The sequence below is a fragment of the Artemia sp. Qi Xiang Cuo genome, chromosome 4, assembly GCF_049724085.1.
Source record: "Artemia sp. Qi Xiang Cuo chromosome 4, ASM4972408v1, whole genome shotgun sequence".
In the NCBI taxonomy this organism is placed as follows: Eukaryota; Metazoa; Arthropoda; class Branchiopoda; order Anostraca; family Artemiidae; genus Artemia; species Artemia sp. Qi Xiang Cuo.
Window position 1 is genome coordinate 74,936,339 of NC_142797.1, and position 8,213 is coordinate 74,944,551.

The window sequence follows — 8,213 nt, forward strand, 5'->3', positions numbered from 1 at the left end:
CTCTGTAAGTAGCAAATTACTTAGTAATATGATACTTTTTAGACTGAGAGATGCTGTATACAAAGTTTTGAGAGAAGAAGAGTGCGGTTTTAGAAAAGGTAGAGGATGTGTCGACCAAATTTTTACTCTTAGGTTAATAATTGAGAATTGCCTGAGTTGACAAACACCGTCAGTCCTTAGTTTTATAGATCATGAGCAAGCCTTTGATTTTGTTGATAGAAGAACTTAAGCAAAGGTCTTATCCTTGTATGTTATACCAGACAAATACATTAAAGTGATTAGTGCTGAGTACGAGAATAACACTGCTGCTGTTAAGGTTGGACATGAGGTTAGTAACTGGTTTTGTATTAAATCGGGAGTTAAGCAGGGCGGTTTCCTATCCCCTCTAAATGGAATACTTTGATAGAGTTTGTCTTAAGGAGCACAGGAAAAGCAAAGGGAGACCATGGAATCAAATGGGGAGGAAAAACTCCCCTGGACTTAGATTATGCTGATGATTTAAGTATCCTTGATGAAACTGTGAGCAAATGAATGAACTCTTATAGGTTTTGCAAGTTCAGGGTACTAGGATAGATTAGGAAATTTTTGTTAAGAAGACTTGTTGAAAAGACATAGTCTTAACGAACTTAATCAGGTCTTCAAAAAATCTATGAAAACAGCTTCAAACTCTGTTTTACTATTTGTATTCCCACGTTTTTTCAAATTAGGCCTAATCAAGCGTCAAAACACCATCGTAAACAATAGCTTTTAGAAGATAAACTATTTTCTGGATGGAAATAGAAATTTGCTTGCACCAGGCACTGATAATTTACCGACAGAGGATAAAAAAAAATTTCAAGGTATCTCACAGCTGAAGAGGTTCGAAATTCACTCTCTAGCTGGTTCTTCTACGTAGAAATCTACGCAGAAATAATAACATAATAATTAAGAATTTGTTTATATTTTACGTGTTTCTTTGATTTAATTCCTTTGTGCTTAGTTTTATTTGCTGCCAAGGTCATATCCAGGGAAGGGATTGTGGTATTTAATTCCTCCCCATATTTCGGCCAGACTCGTAAAAATGTAACAAGAATACATAACAAAATTGAATTGTTTTAAAACAAAAATTTGTACAAATTTCCAAGTCCGTTTAAGCTATATTATAAAGGCTGAAAAAATGGTTTTCACTCCAAAATTGGAGGAATTACTTAAAATTGAGAATTAGTCCACCATTCTCTATTGCTAGCCTATTGATTATATTTGTGTTTTTGGCACCTATTTTGCTTATGTAATATTTTAGTGTGGAGCCGTTTTAAATGGTGATTTTTGTGTATTTATCTAACCAAAAAATACAGAAATTTATACAAATAAAATTAATGATTGTGGATATAGGATATTTTCACCAACTATAAGTATAGCAAACAGACTTAGCTTTGTAGACTTCCAAACTGAATATGAAAATGATGTTGTAACGGTAAGACCACATCTCTTTCCCAGTGATTCCATTTCTCCCATATTTTTGGGGAAATTCCTTAATTTCCTCAAACAAAAATTGTAACCATGAAATCTTCCCAGAAATTAAGGTTAACCAAATTAATAGTTTGAATTCCTTACTAGAGTTCATATATTGATGAATTTAAAGTTTGTGGGAGGTTTCTGGGAACCCAATTTTCTTTAGTGGATATTCCAGATAACTCCTGTATCTGTGCCAATTTACTATCGTAGTTTTAGTATATTAGGGAATAGGATAAAAAAGAAAAGAGAATAAATTTAAAGGTATAATTTATACGGTTACACACGTGGGAGGGCGGGGAACTAGGGTGGAGAAGCACTGCTAAGAAAAAAATTTTCACTTAGTAAATTGTCGTATCATAATAAAGAAAACTTGAAGTTGCCTTTACTGGAAAGCATTCTTATTATGAAAGAGACATTAGTGCCTTCTAAAAAAGCAACGTCAACGTAACGTTTGAAGACAGCGTAAATAAATAAAAAATTGTAAGTAGTCCCTCTATTTTTCTGTCAAACAAGAACACTAAAAACATATTAAATATATTTAAAAAAAAGTTAATAAATTTAAAAACGTAAAATTTTCTTAAGAACATCTAGAAAATTTCGGAGACCACACTGCCTTTAAATGACGATAAAATAAAAGTTCAAAATAGAGATAAAATCCTTTTTAGTAGTCAGTGTATAGAAATTCACAAAAGTACCAGATATTTCGGTCACATTTACAGTGACCGTCATCAGTAGTAAAACTAAAACTCATCAGTAGTAATTCAAGTAGAATTGAATTCGGCTCTTTTTGCAGAATACATGGTATTGGGGACGGGAAGGTGATTTTGGAGCCCAATAATTTAGGTTAAAAACGCTGATAAGGAAAGCCATTCGCCTATTTTTTTTTGTAGGTGGAAACCCTCCCCCTGAACTATGAATATTCCTCCACACAAATCATTTCTACTCCACTCTTTGTCTAAAACTAGGCGAATTTGTAGTTTGAATTACGTATTGGTTCACATTAGTTATATTTTGTTTAACTTGTTTTAACGTGAGGTCATTAATGTATCTAGCGGAGGTTCAAACCTTTTCCTTATCTCAATACATAATAGAATTGTATATTTTCTCACATTGTGGAAATATAAAGATTTTTTGGAGACCCTTCTTTGCTCGTTTAACAAAACAGCCTTCCCTTGAAATAAGTTAGAAACCCCAAGCAATTGAATCATATCCAAGACAATGCTTTTCATGAACGTTAGTGAACTTCTTGTTTCTTTTCTGAGTGTATGAAACAGGAGAAGAATTAATCCAGAGAAAAATCTGAATTTAGCTCTATATCCTACGTGAGGATCTAAATTTAAATCAAGGCAATTATGTCATGAAATTTTAATGAACCAATTATATACCTAAATCTCAGTAATTTAACTTTTAAGTAAGTTACACTTTTTTGACACTCAAAACTCGATAGCAAGCGTTGTAATGACATATGTAAGCGATAAAATAGTAACAAAAACAGTTAAAAAAATAAATGACGGAAACTTCCATTTGAGCTGTCTCCGGTTCTAAAATAAAGAAAAAAAAATGTGTCAAATAATATTAGATTAAAATGATAATAATAGAAAATTGACTATAGAAAATACAATTGAAAATTAAAAATATATTAAAAAAAAATATACCCCTCATATCTTTCCTTTTTATTTCGTTTTGTGCATTCTTGAGCGTCAACCCGACGCCCTATACACCAGTAATGGCATTAGGGGGTCTTTATCATTAGCCTTTTTTTTAAGGTATTTTAGCCTGTTTTAAAATTGCTCTTTCTTACTACACTGAAGACTTGAGTGAGTGTTTTGGCCGAGGTATATGCATTAGGCTTCGGTTTACACCATGGATTTGTTCGAAACACCTTAGGAAATTTTTGCTTGTGGCTTGAAAGAAAAATTGCAAGGACCTCCCCAATTGCTGTTCGTATGTGTTTGCATGTTGTATGCATTTCCATGCCACCTATTATAAACTAATACACGTATGTTTTTTAATAGCTGAACTGTATTGTTATTATTTGTTTTTAAGGTTTCTTTTAAGTCATATTTAGCCAGGGTAGTCTTGGACAATATCTGCTAACAATTATAAGCAATATTCCGTTCTTTTTAAGGTCTACGATGGTGCAGATTCAACTGCAACTGTCTTGGCAATTCTAAGTGGTACCAATCTAACTGAAAATGAAGCTGTTATTACAGGATCAGGCAACAGCCTATATGTTAGCCTCACAACAGATTCTTCAGTAAACGATCGTGGATTCTTAGCTCAGTGGTCTCTTGTGAGTTTTTCATTTCGTTTCGAGATTCAGTTTCAAATTAATAATGTGTAGTTTATGCAGTAAAGAAAGAAAGAATAAAATAAATGAAGTAAAATAAATTCACTGATAAACAGAAAAATCAGGATACACAGAATTTGCCCCTAAAATGTTTTGGGTGATTTTAAAGAAAGTTTCTCATAATTAATGAGAATATCCAATTAACAGTTTTCTAATATAGTTAGGATTTTTACACAGGCTTTGCGCCAACATTTTGAACTTTTCTTTTTTAATTGTGGCTTTAGAATTCTCAAAAAATCAATTTTAGTTGTCCAGTTAAGTGTCCTGATGCAGTGTATTGTGTTAGCTCAGAACTTCCATCAGACCAAGATGTCATTAAAATTAGGTCTTCATTACCCAGACCAGAGCTCAATTACGTCAAAAATATGGGTAGCATTTTGCTACTATTACTGCCAAAAGGCATCTGAAGACAGTATAGCAGGTTTCTAGTTTTGTTAAATTCAGAAAATCCAATTAAACAGTTCGTGGTAACAAACTGTAAGTAAGGAGCAACCCGACTCAATACTAACCGAAATTCTAACAAACGGAATTTTGATATTAGTATATACATCAAAAGAATCGGAATTTTATGCTGATTTCAAATATATAAATTTCATCAAATTTAGTCTAACTCATCGAAAGTTACGAACCTGAACAAATTTGCCTTATTTTTAAAAAAAGGGGAAACACCCCCTAAAAGTGATAGAATCTTAGTGAAAATAAAACCATCAGATTCAGCATAACAGAAAAAGATCCTATCTGCAAAAATGTGGAATTTAGAATTTTTCTGCCAGAAGAAAGATCACGGATGCGTGTTTATTTTTTCTTATTTTTTTTTCAGGGGTCATCGTATTGATCCAGTAGCCCTAGAATATCGTGAGAGGGCTCATTTTAACGGAAATTAAAAGTTCTAGTGCTCTTTTTAAGTGGCAAAAAAAATTAGAGGGCAACTTGACCCCTCCCACGCTCATTTTTTCCTAAAGTCACCCAATTAAAATTTTGAGATAGCCATTTTGTTCAGCATAGTCGAAATTCTAATAAATATGTCATTGAAGATGACTTAGTTCCCCACAGTTCCTGATGAAAGGGCTGCAAGTTGTGAACTTTGCTCATTGTTTATATATAGTACAAGTTATTGGGAAGCATGCAGACATTTTTTGGAGGAATATTTTTCTGGGTGGGGAAGGGGTTATTTTCTGGGTAGGGAGGGGGTTACATGGGAGAATCTTTTCATGGAGGATGTTTCCTTGGGGTAAAGGACGTTTCTATGAAGGGGACGCTGGATTTCCCAGCATTATTTAAAAAACGATCAGAAATTAAATAAAAAAACAAGCTTTTCAACTGAAAGTAAGGAGCAACATTAAAACTTAAAATGAACAGAAATTATTACGTACATGAGGAGATTTGCCCCCTAGCCAATACCTCGCTCTTTATGCTAAAGTTTTTAGTACTTTCAAAAGATCTATCTATTCTAATTAAACGGCCTGTGTATTTCAGGGATTTGTGATTTTAGAAAAAGTTCGAACTTTAGCGTAAAGAGCGAGGTAATGACTAGGGCCCCCTCACATACGTAATAATTTCTGTTCGTTGTAAGTTTAATATTTCTCCTTACTTTCAGTTGAAAAACCTTGTTTTTTTATTTAATACTCATAAAAATATGGCATTATAGCACCTCCAGCTTAAAAGGAGTTCCCTAAACTCTAAGGAAACCGTATAGACTATACAGTTTCCTAGTTTGAATCGAAAGGGTTGGCCCTCTGAGAAATGGTTCTCCTCTCTTTTTTCCTCAGTTTATGCAAAACGTTTCTTCGTATAAAAAGATTTTTGTCCTCATAATTCTACATTTTGTGTTGAGAAAAGGAAAGGATGGAAATAGTACACATCCAAATATTTGTCCCGATATTTCTTCAATTTATAATGTTGAATGTCATAACATAACGGTTTTACTAAGCAGTAATATTAGTTTAACGAAAGCATGTTCAAAAGCAGCTAGAGATTTTTTTTTTTATAAGACAGTGGAAACAAAATAACTAAAACTTACTTTTTACAGAAATAGTTCCGAAATTCCCAATATTTCGGGTTCGCATCAGGGAGCCTTTATCAACTGAAAAAAAGCTATTTTGAATAACTCTACATGAAAAAACTAAAACAAAAGGAAACTCACATTTAAACAAAACCTAATGCGATGTTTCACGTAACGACAAAAAAAAGGAAAAACAACAAAGAACAAAAGTGGAGATGCCATAATTATCTACCACTATCCCAGCAGTCTCCTCGACGATATCCCTTGACGGAGTTTTATGCCATCTACATTAAATTACTGATTTTTCTGAGCGTCAAACTTAACATATTAAGTTTCCAATTTTAGAACCTTAATTTATTTGGATGCTAAAATCAGCAAGCTGCCACCCTGATTTGAGATCCAAACAGGCCCAGCCCGGGTAGCAAAGAACCATCTTCACTATTACCGACCTAGTTCTTTCTACCACCCTGATTTCTTGCGTTGTGCCCTCCTAAACTATTATTATGTGAATTGCTGGTATTAAAGAAAAGGGGTGCAATTCCCAAAAACTTTCTTTATGAAAAAATCCTAAATGATGTACAAAATCATTTTCAAACTCAGTATCAAGACGCCAATCGAAACTATGTACTTTCAGGAACAAAACATTTTGCACTCTATTTTACACTATGAAATACCAAAGACATAGAAAAATAAAACACTCTTTGACCCCTGGAGCATGTCTTAGGTCATTTCATGCTTTAAGACAGTGAATTTTAGAGATATTTATTTTAGCTGTTTCAAAATCGTGAAGTTTTCTGGACAGCACATCATTATCGTAAGTGGTACCACGTCGACCCGTAAGAAAGAATTACCAAAGGCAATTGATTAAATTTAGCTACACATTTTTTTTTTCAAAAATTCACATATTAACAATCAGTTTTTTTTCTCAAAGACAACTACGCTGTCAACTACACCATTTTAAGCTGTTTGGTGATCCATATTTTTAGCCTATATGCTGGAATATATTTGACATTGACTGACATATAAGGGCTTTTAGGACATATGTATCATTTTGGGGTTTAAACAAAAAGAAACGTTAAGCAGAAAGAATTCAAATGTCAAGGGGAAAGATGAGATCTTTAATGTACGAAAAGATAACTCAATTTTTTTCTGAATGGGCGAAAGAATTTCCAAACATGACTGATATTCCATCCAAAGAAAGAAAACCATTTAGCCTACTTCAAATTACAATCCTTTAAAATGTAACCTTATTGATCTATTCACCCAAAAAACCATAATATACGACTGAAGCTTGGTCCTCGGTTATATAAATTATTATTGTAGTTTTTTGCCACAATGCGTAGCATTTAATACGAAGCAATTAAGAATCCAAGACCTGCTTGGTAGCTATCAAGTTCGCTCATATATATTTTTTTCTAAATTCGCAAACTGATGCGTCAACAAACATATTAGGTTTTGAAATTCTTTCTATTTATACTCATGGCTTTCAAACCTTCAGGGATCCCTAATGTCAGTCAGGTGACGATTTGTGAAAAGCAGACTGGAAGGAGTATACAAATTTCCCAAAAGTAGCAACCTGTCTAAATCGTTTTTTTTTCTCAATCTGGAGAATGATACCTTGCCCATCTTCAGAAAAAATAACAGTGCCGTTTTCAAGGAATAAAATTGAAGCTGGATATAAATTTATTCATGTATAAAAATGTATAGCCATTGATCTTAATAATATAGAATATATTAGTCCTCATGATGCTTAATTGAAGTCCTTAGAATTCTTAGATATCATTTATTTTAGTGTAGCAAGATTTCTACAATATTGGAACCTTTACTATACATGCTGGTGTGAAACCCTTTTTTTTGTTAAATTTATTATCTCATCTTTCTTGATATTCAGCTTTCCGGACCATTTATTTCGCTTTGTCGAAATAATAAACTCTCTCTCTTTCTCTTTCTCTCTCTCTCTTCCCTCTGTCTTCCTAACTTATCTTATTAGGCTTATTACCTTAGGCATGTGGCAGTCGCTATACAAGCATCAAAGGTGAGATCCACTCTCCTGATTACCCTAATCAGTATGCCAACAACTTGGATGAGTGCTATGATATATCAGCACCCACTGGTAAAGCTGTTCGATTGGAGTTTGGAGAAGTTGACACAGAAACCGGTTTAGATTTTATACGAGTGAGTTGACGATATTCAGTTATTGGGACAGACTTTTGAAGATTGTTTAATCAGAACTGACTTTAAGTTCAGTTATTAGAAATGACTTCGATTTTATACGAGTGAGACTATTTTATTAAGTTATTAGATCTGACTTTTGAAAACTGATTTATTAGAAGTGACGTGATTTGATTTCTAGAAGTAAATTTGTTG

General features: G+C 33.2%; 1 long non-coding RNA gene across 1 annotated transcript; it reads left to right on the forward strand.

Annotated features, from left to right (window-relative positions):
• Window positions 1-1,356: 1,356 nt before the first annotated feature.
• On the forward strand, window positions 1,357-8,142 carry LOC148953434 (uncharacterized). Its single transcript, XR_016141642.1, has 3 exons — window positions 1,357-1,453; window positions 3,623-3,787; window positions 7,851-8,142. It is a non-coding gene; the product is annotated as an uncharacterized LOC148953434 (long non-coding RNA).
• The last annotated feature ends 71 nt before the right edge of the window (window positions 8,143-8,213 follow it).